At 39.2% G+C, this 24,710-nt stretch overlaps 1 protein-coding gene across 1 annotated transcript in view; it reads left to right on the top strand.

Annotated features, from left to right (window-relative positions):
- Positions 1 to 24,710, top strand: part of WDFY2 (WD repeat and FYVE domain containing 2) — a 322,692-nt gene that overhangs the window by 43,623 nt on the left and 254,359 nt on the right. The gene's annotated exons all lie outside the window — the stretch shown is intronic.

Consider the following 24,710-nt stretch of genomic DNA (forward strand, 5'->3'; position numbering starts at 1 on the left):
TTCTTAAACCCCATCTCTATTCCCACATTCCCAAAAGATGATCCACTTCCCAGTTTTTTATGTTTGTTTAGAAGATTAACACTATCTTTTTGTATTTGTCTCTTCCATCTCTACAATTGCCTATTTTCACCATTTAAGATGATACTTATGATGACCCTCTATTGTCAAGAAATGTTCCATATTTTTCCAAATCTTAACAAATTCACTTGTGTCCATCACAGTCTTTCATACCTTGTATGGAACATTTTTCCATAATTTGCCTATTCTTTATTACATATTTACACTTTTTCATTGCCCAAAATCCTACTTGGTTCTCCTATATTTTAAAAACAAAATGAAAAAAAAAATTTTCAGCCCTGACAACCACTCAATCTACTATTCTCTCTCCCCATTTTTTACACAACATATTTCTAGGAGAAAAGATCCATTAATCTCTATTAGCTTCCTTGAGTTCCTCACTTCTTCATGGTACACTGTCCTCTCCACCTCTGGCATGGTATTGACTTTCTGCTCTACTACAATAGGCTTTTCTCAGCCTCACCTTCTGTGATCTCTTCCCAGAATGTCACGTGCCTCCCCTTGATGTGATTTCTGCTTTCTCTGTCCTTTCTAGCCCTCAATTGATATGCATTCCTGCTACAGCACCTAACCCCTTCTAAAGGGTGTTACAGTATCTGCTGCTTGTCTGATCTGTCCCACTAGACAGGAGGCCATGTATAGCAGTGACTTACACAGAGAAGGCAATCTGTACATATTTGATGAACAACATTCAACATTTTAGAAATTTATAAGATTTTAAGTAACAATGAAGCCACATAGTAAAAATATGTCTGGGTACCCAGCCTGCCTTTTTCCAATTTTCCCTCTCCTTGCTCCTCCTCACTTTCCTCTTCACATTAAAAATAGCTTTATAGCTGATAAAATTTATGTGAGAAACCAAGCTGAAGCCCAGCTTAACCTCTCTCAACTTTCTCTTTTTCTTTCTGAGGTAGGATACATTTATTATTCATTAAATCATATTTGTGTGCGTGTGTGTATGTGTGTGTATATATACACGTGATACATTCTTTTAAAGGATTCTCACCAAACAAACTAAAACATAAAGCCTCCTGCCACTGACAGTTTGACGGGTATGTTTTAAGTTATTTCTTCTACGCAATTAGTACCTTCAAAAAAAATGCAAGCCAAGATTTGCTATAAATAATCTTGATCAGGATAATCAAACACTGTAGTCACGTGACTTCCTATTTTTCTTTCACTTTGATTTATATCTGCCATGTTCTTTAGATACAGCTACTACTGTTTATTGATGTTAATTCCTTGACACGAAATCTTTCTGAAGGGTGTGTATCATTTTCCGTTTTTCCCAAATGTACATGTATGTTACAAATCTTTCCTCTAAGTGGGGAAATTCATAGCAAACAAAAAATGTTACATCTGTTCAAATTGTCAAAGAAATTCTGAAAGAATGGAAGTGAGTACATTTAGCTGAGCAACAACACCAAAATGATAAATTCTGGAGAAAAATAATGACTTGGGAAAATGTAGATTACAATATATGGACAAAGTCTCAAAATGAGCTCTGTGACATGAATGCAGTATATAATTCGTTTTCAATCATAAATGGTTCATTTGCATAAGCACTTATTAAGTATCCAGCACTGTTCTAAGCACATTGCATGGATGATGGGATTCAATCTTCACTCCATCACTAAGAGGGAGATACTGTCATTATTCACATTTTATCGATGAGAAAACTGTGCCCAAGTCACATTATTTGTAAGTAGTAGATCAAGTATTCAAATTCAGATCTGTCTAACTTGAAAGCTCACTATTTCATTTCTTCAACAAATATTAATTGAACACCTACTCTGAGCCAGACATTGAGAAACAAACAGACAGCGGTCGCTGTCCACATGGAGTTTACAATCTAACAATGGAGAGAGGCATTAATCAGTTGGTAAAACAAATCATCATTTGGATTAAAATTGTCATACACACCACAGGCAAAGGAATATTATGTGATCTATTCCAAACCTCTAGACAGTGACTGTTAGAGGTCCAGTAAATTTGGATGAATATTGAATAAGATTGCTTTGAAAATAAAATGTGGTGGACTTAACCCTGTCTTGGTGGAGGCCAGGGAAGGCTTCCTGAGAAGGTGACATTTAAGCTGAGACTTGAAAGATGATTTGAGCCGATAGGACGTAGGAAAAGCTTGCAGGGAAAGGGTGTTTTAAGCTCTGTGCCTACAGTGCTTGGCAAGGAAGAACCTTGGTAGATAGAAGGATAGAAAGTAGACCAGTAAAGTGGAAGCATAGATGGCAGGTGCGCATGAGTACATAGGGCGGCCCAAGACAAACTGAGGAGGCAAGAAAGCTATGGTCACCCATAGGCACATGAGCCATATAAAGATTTTCATCTTAATTTTAAAAGCAATATGTTGCCAGGAAAGGGTTTTAATAAGAAGAATGTCAGCAACAGATCTCCACTGATCACTGTAGCTAGAGTGCAGTCAGTGAGGAAGTCAGTTATCAGTTGCAGCAGTTCAGACTTGGACAAGGATGCCAGCGGCAGAGAAGAGGAGAAGTGAACAGATGAGTCTTTCTTAGGAGATGAGTATCTAGATATGAAGGGTAAGACAGAGTGATCGGTCAGGGTGCCTGTGTTAGTTTTCCATTGCTGTGTAACAAATTACTCCAAATGTAGCAACTTCAAACAACATTTATTATCTCACACAGTGTCTTCAAAGGTCAAGAATCTGGGAGCAGCTTACCTAGTTCTGGCTCAGTCTTTCAAAAGGTTGCAGTCAGGCTGTTGGCAGGTGTTGCGGTCATCTAAGTTCGGACTAGGGCTGGAGGAGCTGCTTTCAGTCTTGTTCATATGGTTGTTGCATTGTACCTTAGTTCCTTACCATGTGGGTCTCTCCATGGGACTGCTTGACACAGAAGCTGGCTTCCCCAAAGTGAGAATTCCAGAGAGACTCTGAGACAGGGAGGTGGTGGTGGGGAATGGGGAGAAAGAGGGGGTGAGAGAGAGAGAGAGAGAGAGGGAGGGAGAGAGGGGGGGGGAGAGAGAGAGAGAGAGAATGTGAACAAGAAAGAAGCTGCAGTGATTTTTAGGATCTAATCTCAGAAGTAACACATCATCACTTCTGCCATATTCTACTGGTCACATTGACCAAGTCTGATACATATGGGAGAGGACTACACAAGTTCGTGAGTACCAGGAAAGATATCACTAGGGGCCACCTTGGAGGCTGGTTACCACCACCATGTGATGGCACTTTCAAATTAGGGTGATTTGTGAAATTTCTCACGCACACATAAGTGTATGTGTATGAACAGTTTGTTTTCTTACAAAGGGACAATTTACAAAGATATGTGCAGGGATTAGGCAGACCACAAAGGGATCATGCAAGTTCCTAGAGCTCGAAGGAGAAAGAATTGTGGAGTGCAGGGCCACCTTGAGAGGAGTCGTGCTGGGAGACACACACACAGCGATATGCTGGAGCCACCTCATAGGACACACGAGAGCTGACTGCATCTTTTCCCAACTTGTATTCAATGATGTCACACTGGTAGCCTAAAATCGGTCATGGTGGGAACATGGTACCATGGTAATCAGCAAATACTATAAACCAGAACTTTTGTTTTGTTTGGGTTTTTTTTGCAGAAAGCCAGTTAAACATTTACCAGCACACCACTAGGCATAGACAGACTGAAGCAACCTCTTAAGGTGGTAGCTAAGAGAACTCACACCCAGACCCTACTCTCTCAAGGCAGAGGGAGGATGAAACTCAACCAGGAAGCCGGAGAACACAGGAGCCACTCTACATGCTCTACACAAACCATCCCCTGGAAAAGATAGCAGGGTACAGACTAGAACCACATAGTAAGGCTACGTATCATGAATGCATTCCTGCCTGGGTGACAGAATGGCTCTCCAGTGTCTTCTTCAAGCAAGTGTGTGGACAGTGATTCAAGTAACTGAAAGAGAAACCAACCAAGTATCATTTGTCACAATATCTCAATTATTTTCTCTCAACCATCCTTATCACTCTTGATTTCCCACATCAATGGGGGGAACTTTGGCAGACAATTGAAAATATTACGTTTTCCGGTCAGGTCAGTGAATGAGTTTTGCTTTGTTTTGGTTTTTGTAAACAATGGAAACTGACCCTGGCTAAGTTAAGAGAGAAGAGAAAGATGTGGGACAGCTCCCAGAATGAAAAAAGAACCTGAAGAGTGAGACTCAGAAAGAGCAGCCCTGGGTTATCCAAGGGGTAGAAAGTGGTTGATGATCTCTTCAGAGCATCATTATTGAAATCTTGGTCCATTTTTTTTTTTTTACACAGTCCTTGACTTACCCTGCTCAAGATACACTAGTCTAGAATAAAATTTGATTGGCCAACTCTCTTGGCAAGAAGCAAGTTTCCTTAACTAGCATTCCCACTGGGACTGCCACAATGAGGAGCCATTAGTTCCCAACAAGCAGCTCACAGTGCTTTTAGAAAGAGGAACGGGAGCTGGGAAGCCAAGGAGCAGCAAACGTCCTCAACAATCTGGGACATGACCTTGCTCCAAGGTCCCTCCTAAGTTGCAGGTGGAGGGGAGCAACATTCAGACCAGTAAAGTGGAAGTAATTGAGAATTAGTTGTTCTTTTAAAATGTTCAGGCATAATGTCAATAATTCAGAATGCCATAGAATTTGACATTAGAAGAGTTAACATTTAAAAATCAAAGGTATTAACTAAACATTGGAACTAAAATAAATAGGAAACTGGAAGAAAAGCTGAAATGTGCTCCTGTATAAAAGGAAAATCAAAGCCACTGTTGTGCCCTATCTGATGACCATGTAAGTATGTTCCAGTAGCATTGGGAATAAGTGGAAAATTTACAGTTGAAATAGAGACAGGATGTAAGCATTGTGAGTTTGTAGGAGACTTTCTGGTACACATTGGTTGTAAATACGAGGTCAGAGAAAAGTCTTGGCTTTGGCAGGACACAGTGGCTCAAGCCTAGGAGGCCAAGGTGGGCAGATTACATGAGGTCAGGAGTTCGAGACCAGCCCAGCCAACATGGTGAAACTCCGTCTCCACTAAAAAAACAAAAATTAGCCAGGCATGGTGGTGCATGCCTGTAATCCCAGCTACTCAGGAGGCTGAGGTATGAGAATCGCTTGAAGCCAGGAGGCAGAGGTTGCAGTGAGCCAAGAGTGCACCACTGCACTCCAGCCTAGGTGACAGTGAGTCTCCGAGAAAGAAGGAAAGGAAGGAAGGAAGGAAGGAAGGAAGGAAGGAAGGAAGGAAGGAAGGAAGGAAGGAAGGAAGGAAGGAAGGAAGGAAGGAAGGAAGGAAGGAAATTCTTGGCCTTTAGGGCTGTGGGTCCCCCTGGTCTGCATTGTTCTGCTCTCTCCACTCCTCCAAGCCCTGCTGTCCTTCAAGACTTAGCCCACATGTTTTTCCTCTGAGTCTTCCTGGACCAAATCCAGCCCAATCCATGATTCGTGTTTGTCATCTATGCCATGTACTTGGCCTTTTCAAATGTCCCCTTAGCTTGTTACACAACTCTTAGGTATGAGTCCTGATCTTCATTTAAGGTTCAAGAATATTGGAGGCAGGATCTCTGTCTGACAATGATTAGTTGGCTGTTGGAGGTTTACTACAACTTTATAAAAACTTGATCTTTCTTCCTTTTTCTAGTTCCTCTTCTTCCTAAACCTCAAAAATATGGACCTTCACAAAGGCTTGCCCCTCTTCTCTCTTCTTTCTACCTCACAATGTTATATGTTAAAGATTGATTAATGAGAGTATACGTATGAAAGCCCAGGAAGGACTTAGGTGCAGATGTTTTAATTTTGTATGATGCCCTTCCCACTACAAGGTCCCCAAGCACATGCACATCCCTGTAATGCTTACTAATATTGATAGTATTTGCCTCATGCTACATGTGCTTTCTCAATGATCTCATCTACTTGGGTAGTTTCACTGTGATCTTTTAGGGGACAACTCCCCTTCTGCCTCCAGCTGACTCATCTCCCAGCCCCAGGCCCGTATTTCCGATCAGTCGTTCTGTATCCATCTCAGATTCAGCACATCCTAAATTGAACTTATCCTTCCATACAAGCCTAGTCCTTTTCTTTATGGAAGCACTGGATCTCAAGTCATAACTGTGCTAGATGTGAGTCATACTTGAAGTCTCAGAAACATTTCAGCTCCAGAATCCCCCTCTCACCCTCCCCTACCCAATATTGGTTGCCAAATCCTGGTTGAGCCTCCCAGTCTTCCTAATGTTCTATTTTTTCTGTATCCCCATGTCCGACCTTCATTAAATTTCAACTCCACTCCCCCACAACCATAGATCCAATTTTAGGCCTCCTGCTGTTACATGTCAACAAGCTATCCACAATTTGTAGCACCAAACAAGCTTTCTGGCCTCGTCTCTTCTGTAATCCTCAAATCCAGTACCATCTCCTTATTTCACATTCCCAGAATACACCCTCCACCATCACACAATTAACTTGGCTGAAGCGATTTCCTTTGTCTTGAGTGGTCTTGCCACAAAGATCTTTATAATCCTGCATCCTCTAAGACACCTTACAAATTTTACCAACTAAAATTAATTATTCCTTCTAATAGTAATAACTGCCCATTATAGAGAACTGAATATGTGCTTGGGCCTTGACATACATCATCACATTTAATCCAGACCACAACCCAGCAAGTTAGTTATTATAGGTCCACAATCCCTTATCTAAAGCCATGAGGCCAGCTGTGCTTTCAAATTTAAAATGTCTTGTTTTTCAGAAGAGTAATACACTGGTATGTATCTCGGTTTCCCCACCTGTAAAATGGAGGATAAGTACAAGCACAGTACGTCCCTTATGGGATTGTCGTGAAACAGGCAAGGTATCCCTTCTGGAAGACCCAAGTTAAATGCCCATTCAAATGCATTTTTGGGGGTCTATTTGTTTGACCGTGATTTTGGCTTTTGAATAATGTGTTACTAGGGATATAAATGGCTCTAACTTTACAGTTTCCTAGTATGTAGCAGGGAGGTGACTTGAGCCTTCATTTTCGTTGCATGTTGTGTTTCTTTTTTTTTTTTTTTTTTTTGCGACTTCTGCTACTTAGCCTAACCCCCCCGTACTCAGCGTTTTCTATCAAAAGCCCAGGCCTCCTGCCACTGCAGTTAGAACCCTTTCTTCACTTTTCTGGCCTATTTTGTTATTAATTCCTAACTTTCTCTGGCAAAAGAAAAATCATCTAGACAATGATTCGCTTCTCTGACAAAACCACTTCATGACAATTATACTAAGTTTTAGGAATTCAATGTAAGCACCACAAATACATGTTTTCCTTTTATATCACCATGGGTCTGGATGCAGAAGAGACCAAGAATTTAGTAGTGGAAGAGACCTTGAATCTCAGCTAGCACATATGACCTGGGTTTGTCTAATTACCTATTATATTTGAGGAAATGAAGGAGCAGGAAGGTCTAGTGACCTGCTCAAGCTCACACGACTAGTTAGCAAGACAACACTGGCTAGAAACTAGCTGATTTCACCCTGCATCTGCTTTCTGTCACTATTGATTAGTTTGTTTTTCCTAAAATTTCAAATAGAATCATACAGTGTGTGTTTTTTATACCTGGCTTCTTTCACTCAGCATAATGTGTTCCAGATTCATCCACATGGTTGCATATATTAGGAGAATATGCTTTTTTATTGTTGAGTAATATTTTTTGTAAAGACCTACCACAATTTATTTAGCTGTTCTTCTACTGATGGACATTTGGGTTATTTCCAGATTTTGGCTATTATAAATAAAGTTGCTATGAACATTCTTGTATTAATATATGGTGTTTTGTGAGCATATATTTTTATTTCCCTTGGGTTAGAAATACTTATGAGTAAGTTTGATGGGCCATAGGGTGGGTGCACATTTTATTTTATAAGAAATTGGTGGTTGCTTTACATCCTCACCCACAGATGGGGTTGCCAGTTTTTTTAATTTTAGTCTTTCTAATGGACACAAAGTTATACCTTATTGTGATTTGGATTTACATTTTCTTGATGATTAAGTTGCATTTCCCTGATGGATTTTCATGCACTTACCAGCCATTCCCCGTACCTTCCTTTGTGAGGTGTTGGTTCAAATCTTTTGCCTATTTAATTGGGCTGTTTTTCTTCTTAATAGTGAGTGGTAAAAGTTTGTTTTATATTCTCAATAAAGTCCTTTGTCAAATGTATGCATTATAAATATATTTTTCCAGTCCGTGGCTTGCATTTTTGTATTTTAAAAGAAGTCATTAGAAGAGCTAATTAAAAACAAAATTTAGGCCGGGCATGGTGGCTCACGCCTGTAATCCCAGCACTTTGGGAGGCTGAAGCTGGCGGATCATGAGGTCAGGAGATCAAGACCATCCTGGCTAACACGGTGAAACCCTGTCTCTACTAAAAATACAAAAAATTAGCTGGGCGTGGTGGCAGGCGCCTGTAGTCCCAGCTACTTGGGAGGCTGAGGCAGAAGAATGATGTGAACCTTCATTTTTGTTGAAGGTTGTGTTTCGCTGAAGGGATTTTCTTTGACAGAGTTTTCAAAGGTTGACAGAGTTTTCAAAGGTTGAACTCCTAGAAAAAGGAACTCCCTTCGTTGAAGGGGGGCGGAGCTTGCAGTGAGATGAGATTGCACCACTGCACTCCAGCCTGGGTGACAGAGTGAGACTCTGTAAAAAAAAAAGAAAAAAAAAATTTTAATGAAATCAAATGTGTCATTTTCTTTTATGGATTGTGCTTTTAAAATTTCATTTTACTTTATTTTATTATATTTGTTCAGTATTTCTGTAATAGCATGAATCATGCTTTTCTTGTATCTTACCAAAAACATCTTTTTTTTGCATACTCCACTGCCACAAAGATTTTCTCCTATTTTTTCCATAAATTTTGTCATTTTAGCTTTCATATTTGTCTTTAATCCAGTAAATTTTTATGTATGGTGTTAGATAAGGGTTGAGGTTCATTTTTTTCATGTAGATTTCTAGTTGCTTTGGTACCATTTTTGAAAAGACTATACTTTCCCATTGAATTATCTTTGTGCCATTGTTGAATATCAGTTATCATAGGTGTATGTGCTTACTTATGTATTCTATTTTATTATGCTGCTCTACATGCCCATTGTTTGGACAAATCACACTGTCTTGATCACTATAGCTTCTTGAAATCAGGTAGAGTAATTTTTCCAACTGTTTCTTTTGCAAAATTATTTTGACTATTCTTGGTTCTTTTAAAATCCATTTGTCAGTTTTTACAAAAAGTATGATATACCATAAATATGATATATCACAGCATTTATTTAGACCTTTTTAAAATTCTTTCAGCAGTCTTATATATTTTTCAGTCTATAGGTTTCATGTATATTTAAATTTCCATAAGTATTTCATTTTTAATGTTATCATAAACAGAATTTTAATTTCATTTTCCAGTTGTTCATTGCTTGTTATATTGTTTATTTTCTTGTATAGAAATACAATGGACTTTTGTACATTAACTTTATATCTTTTCTCTTTTTAATTTGAGACAGGGACTTGCTATGTTGCCCAAGCTCACCTCGAACTTCTAGGTGCAAGTGATTCTCCTGTCTTGGCCTCTTAAGTAGCTGGGATTATTGGCACATGCCACCATGCTGAACTATAGCCTTATTTCTTGAGATTTCATAAGTTCTATTATATTTCTTCTTGGTTCTCAGGGATTTTCTATTAATATAATAATTTTACCTGTGAATAAAGCCAGTTTTACTTCTTCATTCAAATTTATGTTTCTTCTGTTTCTTCCCTTCTTTTTCCACCCTCACCCTCCTTATTGTCTTGACAGATCTCTAGCACAATGTTGAATAGAAATGGTGATAGTGGACAAGTTTTCTGTATTCCCAGGGTTAGGAAAAAAATTCAATCTTTCAACATTAAAGATAATCTTAACCTTAAGTTTTTTGTTTTTGTTTCTGTATTGTAGATGTCCTTTACTAGGTTGAGAAAGTTACCTTTTAATCCAAATCTACTGAGAGATTTTTATCTCTTAATAAATGATGAGTTACATTGATTAATGTTCAAATGTTAACCAACCTTGTGTTCCTGGAATAAGCCCTCACTTGTTCACTATGTATTATCTCCTTTTTATATCTTGCTGAATTTGCTTTGCCAAAATTTTATCTTGAACTTGTTAGGCCTGAGAATCAGGAGAGTCAATGGTATTAGTGCTGGTCCGGAAGCCATCATGCTTCAAAACCAAGAAGAGCTGATTTTCCAGTTGGAGTCTAAAGGCAAGAAAAGACTGATGTCTCAGCTTATGCAGTCAGGCAAAAGGAGTTCCCTCTTACTCAGGGTTTTTGTTCTATTCAGGTCTGGAATTTATTGGATGAAGTCCACCCATGTTAGGGAGGGCAATCTGCTTTATGCAGTCTTCCAGTTCAGATATTATTCTCACCAGAAACTTCCTCACAGGTACATCCAGAATAATGTTTGATAAAGTGTCAGGATATCCCATGGCCTGGCCAAGTTGATACATAAAAGTAACTATCACACCTCTGAAACAAACATTTGGAACCTTTAAATTTCAAAGTTGAAAGAGAATTAAAAATTCTCTAGTCAGCCACCTTGTTTTGCATGCAATTAAGTGATATCGAGAGATGTAAAGGGCTGACCTAAAAATCACATACTTTAATTCATTTATTTAAAAATTCAACATTTATTTTAAAAACATTTATTAAGTGTTAACCATATAATTGTCATTGAAGATATAAAATTAGTAAAAACAGAAAGTCATTGAATTGTGTATTTAAACAAGTCAGTGTTATGGAACATAAATTATACTTCACATAAAGCTGTTACAAGAAATAAGATCCAGTTCTTTCCATCAAGGAGATGACGGTTTAGTGGAAGTGTCAGACAAGCATAAATGATTACAATAACTTGTGAACACGCTATAACAGCTGTATGCTTAGCCACTTAGCACTTGAGTACCAGGGCTCAGGCCTTGGACCTTTTATATTTTCTTCCCATAACCACTCCCTTCATTATTTCATTCAGTGTCATGGCTTTAAAAATCAATTCCATTTTGATGACTCCCAAATTTTTATCTTCAGCAGTTATCACTCCAAAACTCTGAGCTCTTACATTCAATTGACAACCTGTTATCTCTCTTTTAAAGGCTAAAGAGCATCTCAAACTCAACATGTACAAAACCAAATTCTTAGCCTTCCCCTCCAAATCTGCTCCCTTCTACAACCTTCATCTCACTTCATTAGCAGCTTCATCTTTCCATTTGCTCAGGCCAAAAAACCTTTGACTTATCTTTAATTTCTTCCTTTCTCTCATACACTGCATTTAATCCATCATGAAATCCTATTGGGTCTACCATTAACATAAATCCAGAATTTGACCACATCCAACTACCTCCCCTGCTACAATCCTGGCCCAGGTCTTCATCTTCTCTTGCCTGATTTATTATCTTATCCCCTAACAATCCATATTCTATAACAACCAAAAATTCTGGGAAGCTTTGAAAATGTAACCCAGATCAAGTCAGTTCTCTGATCAAATTCTCCAACAGCTTCCTATCTCACTCCTAGTAAAAGCCAAAGTCCCTGGGCACGGTGGCTCATGCCTGTAATCCCAGCACTTTGGGAGGCCGAAGTGGTCAGGTCACCCGAGGTCAGGAGTTTGAGCCCAGCCTGGCCAACATGGTGAAACCCCATCTCTACTAAAAATACAAAAAAAATTAGCTGGGTGTGGTGGCGGGCGCCTGTAATCCCAGCTACTCAGGAGGCTGAGGCAGGAGAATCACCTGAACCCAAGAGGCTGAGGTTGCAGTGAGCTGAGATCACGCCATTGCACTCCAGCCTGGGTGACAAGAGCAAAACTCTGTCAAAGAAAAAAAAAAAAAGGCCAAAGTCCTCACAGTGGTCTGCAAGACCCATAAGATCTGGGCCTCCAACTCTTACCTTTTGCCAGTCTAGTCTTCATTACTCTTACTTCTGCTCGCTCTATTCCATCCACATGGGCTTTCTTGCTGTTCTTGAAATATTGGCAAGCTCCTACTGAAGGGCCTTTGCATTTTCTGTTCCCTTTGCCTGGAACTGTCTTCATCCCCACTGGCCACTCCCTCACCTCCTTCAAGCCTTAACTCCCATGTTTCCTTCTCACTGAGGTCTTCCCTGACTACCCTATTTCACTTGGTAAGTATCCCCTCTACTCCACACGCACCCCCTCCCCTAGCACTTCTTTCCCCCTTTCCTGCTCTATTTTCTCCACAAACACTTACCATCTTCTAACATCCTACATAAATAATTTACTTATTTAGTTCATTGTCTGTTTATCCCCATTAGGCCAAAAGCCCCATGGAGGCTTGTCAGTTTTGTTTACCACTGTTTTCCTAGCATCCAGAACAGTAGGCATTTACAAAATATTTGGGTAGTGGAATAATATGTACTTCTCCAGGACTCTTAAGAGAAGAAAATGAGCGGATTTCTTCTGTGACCAGGTCAGAGTGTTTTTTCGGGCTAGGAGTGCTAAGATGAGGGAAAGGTTGCTGATCGTTAAGGAAGAGTTAACTGTAGAAGTGACAGTTTAATTGAGTTGTGAAAGATAATCAAGAATTTTCCAGATGGAGAGGTAGATGGCATTACAGTTAGATGGAACAGTGTGTACAAGGCCAGAACATTTTGCAAAAGCATGGCATGGTCAGAAAATGCTGAAGAGCTGAGCATTGGGGAATTGTGGAGCAGGGAAAGAATATCGGTGGGACCAGAAAGGAGGGCTGGGAGGCCATTCAGAGCAAGCTATGGAAGACGAAGGCAGATTAGACCCCAGTCTCCCAACTTCCTCTCCAGCACCTTGTCTATTGCTTCATACAGCCTCCATTTTAAGTCTAAAACACATTTTTCTTTTGGCTATTATAGGTTAATACCTTCACTACCCATGTCTTCCTTTAGGAAAAAGAATGCTTCATGATCCCAGAGTGTGAAATTTAAGGCAGGTAGTTTAAAAAATACACACATTTTAAAAAGCAAAAAGCTGAAAGAATTTACATTTTAAATTAGATTATAAATTTTTTATTACTCAAATCCAAAAGACTAAAATAAGGGAAACTTCAAAAGAAATGACAGCTGATGCCTAGTGCCAGCCTATTTTCATAATCAATTTTACTCTACAGAAAACAAAGTGCCATAGAGGGCTGTGGAAATAAAAGTAAATTTGGGGGGATTAAAAAATATCCTTTAAATATTTTAGCAACAGGCAACTGGTTTTTCTGAAATATATTTTTTATTTTCTTTTTATTTATGTTTTATTTTTCCATAGGTTATTGGGGTACAGGTGGTGTTTGGTACATGAATAAGTTTTTATTTATTTATGTATTTATTTAAAGTTCTAGGGTACATGTGCACAACGTGCAAGTTTGTTACATATGTATACATGCACCATGTTGGTGTGCTGCACCCATTAACTCATCATTTACATTAGGTGTATCTCCTAATGCTATCCCTCCCCCTACCCCCAACCCCACGACAGGCCCCAGTGTGTGATGTTCCCCACCCTGTGTCCAAGTGTTCTCATTGTTCAATTCCCACCTATGAGTGAGAACATGCAGTGTTTGATTTTCTGTCCTTGTGATAGTTTGCTGAGAATGATGGTTTCCAGCTTCATCCATGTCCCTACAAAGGACATGAACTCATCCTTTTTATGGCTGCATAGTATTCCATGGTGTATTGTGCCACATTTTCATAATCCAGTCTATTATTGTTGGACATTTGGGTTGGTTCCAAGTCTTTGCTATTGTGAATAGTGCCACAATAAACATATGTGTGCATGTGTCTTTATAACAGCATGATTTATAGTCCTTTGGGTATATACTCAGCAATGGGATGGCTGGGTCAAATGGTATTTCTAGTTCTAGATCCCTGAGGAATCGCCACACTGTCTTCCACAATGGTTGAACTAGTTTACAGTCCCACCAACAGTGTAAAAGTGTTCCTATTTCTCCACATCCTCTCCAGCACCTGTTGTTTCCTGACTTTTTAATGATCACCATTCTAACTGGTGTGAGATGGTATCTCATTGTGGTTTTGATTTGCGTTCCTCTGATGGCCAGTGATGATGAGCATTTTTTCATGTGTCTTTTGGCTGCATAAATATCTTCTTTTGAGAAGTGTCTGTTCATATCCTTTGCCCACTTTTTGATGGGGTCGTTTGTTTTTTTCTTGTAAATTTGTTTGAGTCCATTGTAGATTCTGGATATTAGCCCTTTGTCAGATGAGTAGAACACAAAAATTTTCTCTCATTCTGTAGGTTGCCTGTTCACTCTGATGGTAGTTTCTTTTGCTGTGCAGAAGCTCTTTAGTTTAAGTAGATCCCATTTGTCAATTTTGACTTTTGTTGCCATTGCTTTGGGTGTTTTAAACATGAAGTCCTTGCCCATGCCTATGTCCTGAATGGTATTGCCTAGGTTTTCTTCTAGGGTTTTTATGGTTTTAGGTCTAATAATTTTAAGTCTTTAATCCATCTTGAATTAATTTTTGTATAAGGTGTAAGGAAGGGGTCCAGTTTCAGCTTTCTACATATGGCTAGCCAGTTTTCCCAGCACCATTTATTAAATAGGGAATCCTTTCCCCATTTCTTGTTGTTGTCAGGTTTGTCAAAGATCAGATAGTTGTAGATATGTGGCATTATTTCTGAGGCCTCTGTTCTGTTCCATTGGTCTATATATCTGTTCTGGTACCAGTACCATGCTGTTTTGGTTACTGTAGCCTTGTAGTATAGTTTGAAGTCAGGCAGTGTGATGCCTCCAGCTTTGTTCTTTTGGCTTAGGATTGACTTGGCAATACGGGCTCTTTTTTGGTTCCGTATGAACTTGAAAGTAGTTTTTTCCAATTCTGTGAAGAAAGTCATTGGTAGCTTGATGGGGATGGCATGAATGTATAAATTACCTTGGGCACTATGGCCATTTTCACGATATTGATTCTTCCTACCCATGAGCATGGAATGTTCTTCCATTTGTTTGTATCCTCTTTTATTTCGTTGTGCAGTGGTTTGTAGTTCTCCTTGAAGAGGTCCTTCACATCCCTTGTAAGTTGGATTCCTAGGTATTGTATTCTCTTTGAAGCAATTGTGAATGGGAGTTCACTCATGATTTGGCTCACTGTGTATAAGAATGCTTGTGATTTTTGCACTTTGATTTTGTATCCTGAGACTTTGCTGAAGTTGCTTATCAGCTTAAGGAGATTTGGGGCTGAGACAATGGGGTATTCTAGATGTACAATCATCTCATCTGCAAACAGGGACAATTTGACTTCCTCTTTTCCTAATTGAATACCCTTTATTTCCTTCTCCTGCCTGATTGCCCTGGCCAGAACTTCCAACACTATGTTGAATAGGAGTGGTGAGAGAGGGCATCCCTGTCTTGTGCCAGTTTTCAAAGGGAATGCTTCCAGTTTTTGCTCATTCAGTATGATATTGGCTGTGGGCTTGTCATAGATAGCTCTTATTATTTTGAGATACATCCCATCAATACCTAATTTATTGAGAATTTTTAGCATGAAGGTTTGTTGAATTTTTTCAAAGGACTTTTCTGCATCTATCGAGATAATCATGTGGTTTTTGTCTTTGGTTCTGTTTATATGCTGGATTACGTTTATTGATTTGCATATGTTAAACCAGCCTTGCATCCCAGGGATAAAGCCCACTTGATCATGGTGGATAAGCTTTCTGATGTGCTGCTGGATTCGGTTTGCCAGTATTTTATTGAAGATTTTTGCATCGATGTTCATCAGGGATCTTGGTCTAAAATTCTCTTTTTTTGTTGTGTCTCTGCCAGGCTTTGGTATCAGGATGATGCTGGCCTCATAAAATGAGTCAGGGAGGATTTCCTCTTTTTCTATTGATTGGAATCGTTTCAGAAGGAATGGTACCAGCTCCTCCTTGTACCTCTGGTAGAATTCGGCTGTGAATCCGTCTGGTCCTGGACTTTCTTTGGTTGGTAAGCTATTAATTATTGCCTCAATTTCAGAGCCTGTTATTGGTCTATTCAGAGATTCAACTTCTTCGTGGTTTAGTCTTAGGAAGGTGTATATGTCCAGAAATTTATCCATTTCTTCTAGATTTTCTAGTTTATTTGCATAGAGGTGTTTATAGTATTCTCTAATCGTAGTTTGTATTTCTGTGGGATCGATGGTGATATCCCCTTTATCTTATTTTATTGCATCTATTTGATTCTTCTTTCTTTTCTTCTTTATTAGTCTGGCTAGAAGTCTATCAATTTTGTTGATCTTTTCAAAAAACCAGCTCCTGGATTCATTAATTTTTTGAAGGGTTTTTTGTGTCTCTATCTCCTTCAGTTCTGCTCTGATCTTAGTTATTTCTTGCCTTCTGCTAGCTTTTGAACTGTTTGCTCTTGCTTCTCTAGTTCTTTTAATTGTGATGTTAGGGTGTCAATTTTAGATCTTTCCTGCTTTCTCTTGTGGGCATTTAGTGCTATAAATTTCCCTCTACACACTGCTTTGAACGTGTCCCAGAGATTCTGGTATGTTGTGTCTTTGTTCTTGTTGCTTTCAAAGAACATCTTTATTTCTGCCTTCATTTTGTTATGTACCCAGTAGTCATTCAGGAGCAGGTTGTTCAGTTTCCATGTAGTTGAGCAGCTTTGAGTGAGTTTCTTAATGCTGAGTTCTAGTTTGATTGCACTGTGGTCTGAGAGACAGTTTGTTATAATTTCTGTTGTTTTACATTTGCTGAGGAGTGCTTTACTTCCAACTAAGTGGTCAATTTTGGAATAGGTGTGGTGTGGTGCTGAAAAGAATATTTATTCTGTTGATTTGAGATGGAAAGTTCTGTAAATGTCTGTTAGATCTGCTTGGTGCACAGCTGAGTTCAATTCCTGGATATCCTTCTTAACTTTCTGTCTCGTTGATCTGTCTAATGTTGACAGTGGGGTGTTAAAGTCTCCCATTATTATTGTGTGGGAGTCTAAGTCTCTCTGTAGGTCTCTAAGGACTTGCTTTATGAATCTGTGTGCTCCTGTATTGGGTACATATATATGTAGGATAGTTAGCTCTTCTTGTTGAATTGATCTCTTTACCATTATGTAATGGCCTTCTTAGTCTCTTTTGATCTTTGTTGGTTTAAAGTCTGTTTTACCAGAGACTAGGATTGCAACCCCTGCCTTTTTTTGTTTTCCATTTGCTTGGTAGATCTTCCTCCATCCCTTTATTTTGAGCCTATGTGTGTCTCTGCATGTGAGATGGGTTTCCTGAATACAGCACACTGATGGGTCTTGACTCTTTATCCAATTTGCCAGTCTGTGTCTTTTAATTGGAGCATTTAGCCCATTTACATTTAAGGTTAATATCGTTATGTGTGAATTTGATCCTGTCATTATGATGTTAGCTGGTTATTTTGCTCGGTACTTGATGCAGTTTCTTCCTAGCCTCGATGGTCTTTACAATTTGGCATGTTTTTGCAGTGGCTGGTACCAGTTGTTCCTTTCCATGTTTAGTGCTTCCTTCAGGAGCTCTTTTAGGGCAGGCCTGGTGGTGACAAAATCTCTCAGCATTTGCTTGTCTGTAAAGGATTTTATTTCTCCTTCACTTATGAAGCTTAGTTTGGCTGGATATGAAATTCTGGGTTGAAAATTCTTTTCTTTAAGAATGTTGAATATTGGCCCCCACTCTCTTCTGGCTTGTAGAATTTCTGCTGAGACATCAGCTGGTAGTCTGATGGGCCTCCCTTTTTGGGTAACCCGACCTTTCTCTCTGGCTGCCCTTAACATTTTTTCCTTCATTTCAACTTTGATGAATCTGACAATTATGTGTCTTGGAGTTGCTCTTCCCGAGGAGTATCTTTGTGGCGTTCTCTGTATTTCCTGAATGTGAATGTTGGCCTGCCTTGCAAGATTGGGGAAGTTCTCCTGGACAATATCCTGCAGAGTGTTTTCAAACTTGGTTCCATTCTCCCTGTCACTTTCAGGTACACCAATCAGACGTAGATTTGGTCTTTTCACATAGTCCCATATTTCTTGGAGGCTTTGTTCGTTTCCTTTTATTCTTTTTTCTCTAAACTTCTCTTCTCGCTTCATTTCATTCATTTGATCTTCCATCACTGATACCCTTTCTTCCAGTTGATCGAATCAGCTACTGAGGCTTGTGCATTCATCACGTAGTTCTCATGCCATGGTTTTCAGTTCCATCAGGTCCTTTAAGGACTTCTCTGCATTGGTTATTCTAGTTAGCCATTCGTCTAATCTTTTTTCAAGGTTTTTAACTTCTTTGCCATGGGTTTGAACTTCCTCCTTTAGCTCAGAGAAGTTTGATCGTCTGAAGCCTTCTTCTCTCAACTCGTCAAAGTCACTGTCCATCCAGCTTTGTTCCGTTGCTGGTAAGGAGCTCTGTTCCTTTGGAGGAGAAGAGGCGCTCTGATTTTTAGAATTTTCAGTATTTCTGCTATGTTTTTTCCCCATCTTTGTGGTTTTATCTACCTTTGGTCTTTGATGAGGGTGACATACAGATGGGGTTTTGGTGTGGATGTCCTTTCTGTTTGCTAGTTTTCCTTCTAAGATTCAGGACCCTCAGCTGCAGGTCTGTTGGCCTTTGCTGGAGGTCCACTCTAGACCCTGTTTGCCTGGGTATCAGCAGCAGAGGCTGCAAACAGCGAATATTGGTGAGCAGCAAATGTTGCTGCCTGATCATTCCTCTGGAAGTTTTGTCTCAGAGGAGTACCTGGCTGTGTGAGGTGTCAGTCTGCCCCTACTGGGGGTGCCTCCCAGTTAGGCTACTCAGGGGTCAGGGACCCACTTGAGGAGGCAGTCTATCTGTTCTCAGATCTCAAGCTGTGTGCTGGGAGAACCACTACTCTCTTCAAAGCTGTCAGACAGGGACATTTAAGTCTGCAGAGGTTTCTGCTGCCTTTTGTTTGTCTATGCTCTGCCCCCAGAGGTGGAGTCTACAGAGGCAGGCAGGCCTCGTCGAGCTGTGTTGGGCTCCACCTGGTTCGAGCTTCCCAGCCGCTTTGTTTACCTACTCAAGCCTTGGCAATGGCGAGCGCCCTTCCCCCAGCCTCGCTGCCGCCTTGCATTTTGATCTCAGACTGCTGTGCTAGCAATGAGCGAGGCTCTGTGGGCGTGGGACCCTCCGAGCCAGGCGCGGGATATAATCTCCTGGTGTGCCATTTGCTAAGACCATTGGAAAAGCACAGTATTAGGGTGGGAGTGACCCGATTTTCCAGGTGCTGTCTGTCACCCCTTTCCTTGGCTAGGAAAGGGAATTCCCTGACCCCTTGCACTTCCTGGGTGAGGCGATGCCTCACCCTGCTTCGACTCACGCTCGGTGTGCTGCACCCACTGTCCTGCACCCACTGTCGGACAATTCCCAGTGAAATGACCCTGGTACCTCAGTTGGAAATGCAGAAATCATTCATCTTCTGCGTGCCTCATGCTGGGAGCTGTAGACTGGAGCTGTTCCTATTCAGCCATCTTGGCTAGTAAAAAACTGCCACAATTTCTTTATCCAATCTATCATTGATGGACATCTGGGTTGGTTCCAAGTCTTTGCTATTGTGAATAGTGCCGCAATGAAGATATGTGTGCATGTGTCTTAATAGCAGCATGATTTATAATCCTTTGGGTATATACCAGTAATGGGATGGCTGGGTCAAATCATATTTCTAGCTCTAGATCCTTGAGGAATTGCCACACTGTCTTCCACAATGGTTTGAACTGGTTTACAGTTCCACCAACAGTGTAAAAGTGTTCCTATTTCTCCACATCCTCTCCAGCACCAGCAACAGGCAACTGTTAAACTGACATTGATTTTATATTATTACCATTATTATTTGAATTTTTAAATTAAGCAATGAGGGGTGGGAAATTGTGTGTAGTGAACTGATCATGGACTATAATATTAGGTTTTTATTCTTAAAAGTACTTTAATTCTCTTTAATTTGATTAGTCAATCTGAAGATCAGGTAGCTTTTATTATATTAAAAATAGCCTGGGCAACATGGTGAAACCCCATCTGTACAAAAAAATACAGAAAATAGTTAGCTGGGCATGGTGGTATGAGCCTGTGGTCCCAGCTACTCAGGAGGCTGAGGTGGGAGGAACACTTGAGCCCAAGAGGCAGAGGTTGCAGTGAGCCGAGATTATACCACTGCACCCGATCTGTGCAACAGAATGAGACCCTGTCTCAAAAATAAATAAATAAATAAATAAAAACAATGAGCAGAACAATTATACATTCATTCATTTAATACTTTTTTCTACATCATTCTATGAGCAAGAAATGTAATTTAGTTTTGGATACCAAGTGACCACAAAAGCAAGCAGCTATTTCTCTTTTATTAAAATTCCCATGAGGAGTGCATTGATCTATAGTGTGGAGAACAACCATTCAAATGAATTTTTGAGTGTACAGTCTTATTTTATTAAGATAAAATAGTCATGAGAATCTTCCACAATTCCTATGGAAATCATATCATTTCCATTGACTTGTATGTATAAAAACTGACTAAAACGTTGTTAATTTCAGATTCTTGTAGAAACCTGTATTTGCCTTCAAATGTCTCTAAGACTTCCTACATTGGAGTACACTCAGCCCTCATCCAGCTTATGCAGGCCTGATACTACTATAATAAGACCTATTTTTCTATACCTAAGCAAATATATTCATAGTATTTTTAAATTGCCTTTTTTGCAACATTTAGCAAGATCCGCACAGTTGTTCTGTCGCTCTGACCTAGCAATCCTGCTCCTAAGAATTTACCCACAAGAACTAATTCCACAAAAGCAAAAATCCAGTTGCACAAAGATTTTAACACTATCTGTAACAGCCAAAATCTGAAAGCAAAATCATTTTTTACAACAGGAAAATGATTTAGAAAAGCATAGTGCATCAACAAGATGTCCTATATGTGATCATTAAAAAGGAGACTAGGAAGTGGCAGAAATGTCAAAAATATTTTTGATAAACCTTAAATTAAAAAGAAGTATTTTTTAAATGACATTTATGTTGTGATTATAAATATACAAAATAGATGAGCTAGTGGAGGACTAGAAGACAATTTGGAAACTAAAAACAATATCAGGGTAGGATAGAGGAAATTAGGAGTTTATTTTACTTCTTATAAAAAGTTGTATTTTATAAAAAGTTTTACTTTATTTTACTTCTTTTTTTTTTTTTTTTTTAGAACAAACTTCATACAAAAGTATAGGTTTAAAAAGGATAGTATTCGAGAAGCCATTAAGGCTGTCAAATTTGAGAACATAAGACAGCAAAGCCTAATAATTAACAACTTATTAAACACAGTTCATTTTTGAACAAAAACCACTTTATCTCAGTGTTTTTAATTTGAAAACCATGTTCCACAGGCTATTGCAAATAACGGCCAGAAATAATAATAGTGCATAACAGTAATAGCAATACATGAATGATATTTACTTGTGTATAATGAAAAGTATTTTCATTACTCTTCTAGGCTTTTCACCAGTCCTTTACAATGGATAATGCATATTTTTTTTTTTTAGTTAACACATATTTCCTGTTTTGCCTGAATTATATTTCTCATGTTTTTCTCCTCTCACTTTTGTAACCTTAGGTTTGAGGAAATAAAGAGTTAAATTTTTAAACAGCCATTGATATGCTCTCTAAAGCAATTATTCCTTCTGTCACCAAGAGATAAATGACAAGACATTACAAATGTGCTCCTCTAGACTCTAATACAAATTACTGTCAGACCACACCACTTAAAGCCTTCCTCCTCTTATTTAGTAAAGCCAATTTCTTGTGATTTTTTAACATATAAAGAAGAAAATATCTTGCTCTGAAGATTGTTAACACATTTTAACAATTTTTAAACTGTTTAAAATAACAAAACTGTTTATTAACTCTTAAAACCATTAATACTGAGACTGTTGAACCTTCTGGAACCAGTCAGTGGGGAAGAAAACCTCTAGAATCAAGTGAGTTTCCTACTATCTGGCGGGGTTGCAGAAGGACCTCAATCATTGAAAGCAATTCTAAAGTTAGTTCTAATCCCAAACAAGCTTCTGGAAGAAAAATTTAAACTGCTAAAATTGAAGTATAGATTTACCTCAATTATAGTCTTATCCCCAGAAGAAATTATCTTAGGGTTATTCAAAGCATATCAATAATGCTCAGAGACTGTGAACATATTGCTCTTAAAAAACAACGTGCATTTTAATGAAATATCTTCTTGACTACTTTCCAATGGGAGGAATGTATTATGGTTCTAATATTTACTTCCTTCTAGCTCTCTGTGTAGTTATTGACTAATAACTCGATCTCTCTGTTCACATTGGCATGATCATCCATAAACGTAAGAACATCTACTAAGACTCTGTGGAGAGTTTGTGTTGTACCAAAGCTAATGATGACCTTAAGGAGCAGCCACATGTACCTGTTTGGTAGGGAATTATTGCTCTCAACCTGCATCCCACCTCACAGCCCACTCCCAGTATCACACCTTGAAGTGTCATTTCCCAGACTTCACATCGCTTCCATGGCTAAACACTATTAGTGGCTTCCAGTTATACCAGGTGACAAGGCCAGCCTTTGTCATGACAACGAGGACCTGCCTGACCTGGCTCTGCCTAACTCTGCAATCATCCTGTACAATTCTGACCTTCAATATCTACTCTAGCTATATAGGCCTTAGGTCAGTTTTCTTTTTTTTTTTTTTTTTTTTATTATACTTTAGGTTTTAGGGTACATGTGCACAATGTGCAGGTTTGTTACATATGTATCCATGTGCCATGTTGATTTCCTGCACCCATTAACTCGTCATTTAGCATTAGGTATATCTCCTAATGCTGTCCCTCCCCCCTCCCCCAACCCCACAACAGTCCCCAGAGTGTGATGTTCCCCTTCCTGTGTCCGTGAGTTCTCATTGTTCAATTCCCACCTATGAGTGAGAACATGCGGTGTTTGGTTTTTCGTCCTTGTGATAGTTTACTGAGAATGATGTTTTCCAGTTTCATCCATGTCCCTACAAAGGACATGAACTCATCATTTTTTATGGCTGCATAGTATTCCATGGTGTATATGTGCCACATTTTCATAATCCAGTCTATCGTTGTTGGACATTTGGGTTGGTTCCAAGTCTTTGCTATTGTGAATAGTGCTGCAATAAACATACGTGTGCATGTGTCTTTATAGCAGCATGATTTATAGTCCTTTGGGTATATACCCAGTAATGAGATGGCTGGGTCAAATGGTATTTCTAGTTCTAGATCCCTGAGGAATCGCCACACTGACTTCCACAATGGTTGAACTAGTTTACAGACCCACCAACAGTGTAAAAGTGTTCCTATTTCTCCACATCCTCTCCAGCACCTGTTGTTTCCTGATTTTTTAATGATGGCCATTCTAACTGGTGTGAGATGGTATCTCACTGTGGTTTTGATTTGCATTTCTCTGATGGCCAGTGATGATGAGCATTTCTTCATGTGTTTTTTGGCTGCATAAATGTCTTCTTTTGAGAAGTGTCTGTTCATGTCCTTTGCCCACTTTTTGATGGGGTTGTTTGTTTTTTTCTTGTAAATTTGTTTGAGTTCATTGTAGATTCTGGATATTAGCCCTTTGTCAGATGAGTAGGTTGCAAAAATTTTCTCCCATTCTGCCTGTTCACTCTGATGGTAGTTTCTTTTGCTTTGCAGAAGCTCTTTAGTTTAATTATCTCAATAGATGCAGAAAAGGCCTTTGACAAAATTCAACAACCCTTCATGCTAAAAACTCTCAATAAATTAGGTATTGATGGGACGTATCTCAAAATAATAAGAGCTATCTATGACAAACCCACAGCCAATATCATACTGAATGGGCAAAAACTGGAAGCATTCCCTCTGAAAACTGGCACAAGACGGATGCCCTCTCTCACCGCTCCTATTCAGCATAGTGCTGGAAGTTCTGGCCAGAGCAATCAGGCAGGAGAAGGAAATAAAGGGTATTCAATTAGGAAAAGAGGAAGTCAAATTGTCCCTGTTTGCAGATGACATGATTGTATATCTAGAAAACCCCATTGTCTCAGCCCAAAATCCCCTTAAGCTGATTAGCAACTTCAGCAAAGTCTCAGGATACAAAATTAATGTACAAAAATCACAAGCATTCTTGTACACCAATCACAGACAAACAGAGAGCCAAATCATGAGTGAACTCCCATTCACAATTGCTTCAAAGAGAATAAAATACCTAGGAATCCAACTTACAAGGGATCTGAAGGACTTCTTCAAGGAGAACTACAAACCACTGCTCAATGAAATCAAAGAGGATACAAACAAATGGAAGAACATTCCATGCTCATGGGTTGGAAGAATCAATATCGTGAAAATGGCCATACTGCCCAAGGTAATTTATAGATTCAATGCCATCCCCATCAAGCTACTGATGACTTTCTTCACAGAATTGGAAAAAACTACTTTAAAGTTCATATGGAACCAAAAAAGAGCCCGCATCGCCAAGTCAATCCTAAGCCAAAAGAACAAAGCTGGAGGCATCACGCTACCTGACTTCAAACTATACTACAAGGCTACAGTAACCAAAACAGCATGGTACCGGTACCACAACAGAGACATAGATCAATGGAACAGAACAGAGCCCTCAGAAATGATGCCACATATCTACAACTATCTGATCTTTGACAAACCTGACAAAA

The sequence above is a fragment of the Hylobates moloch genome, unplaced genomic scaffold, assembly GCF_009828535.3.
Source record: "Hylobates moloch isolate HMO894 unplaced genomic scaffold, HMol_V3 SCAFFOLD_4, whole genome shotgun sequence".
Taxonomy (NCBI): domain Eukaryota; kingdom Metazoa; phylum Chordata; class Mammalia; order Primates; family Hylobatidae; genus Hylobates; species Hylobates moloch.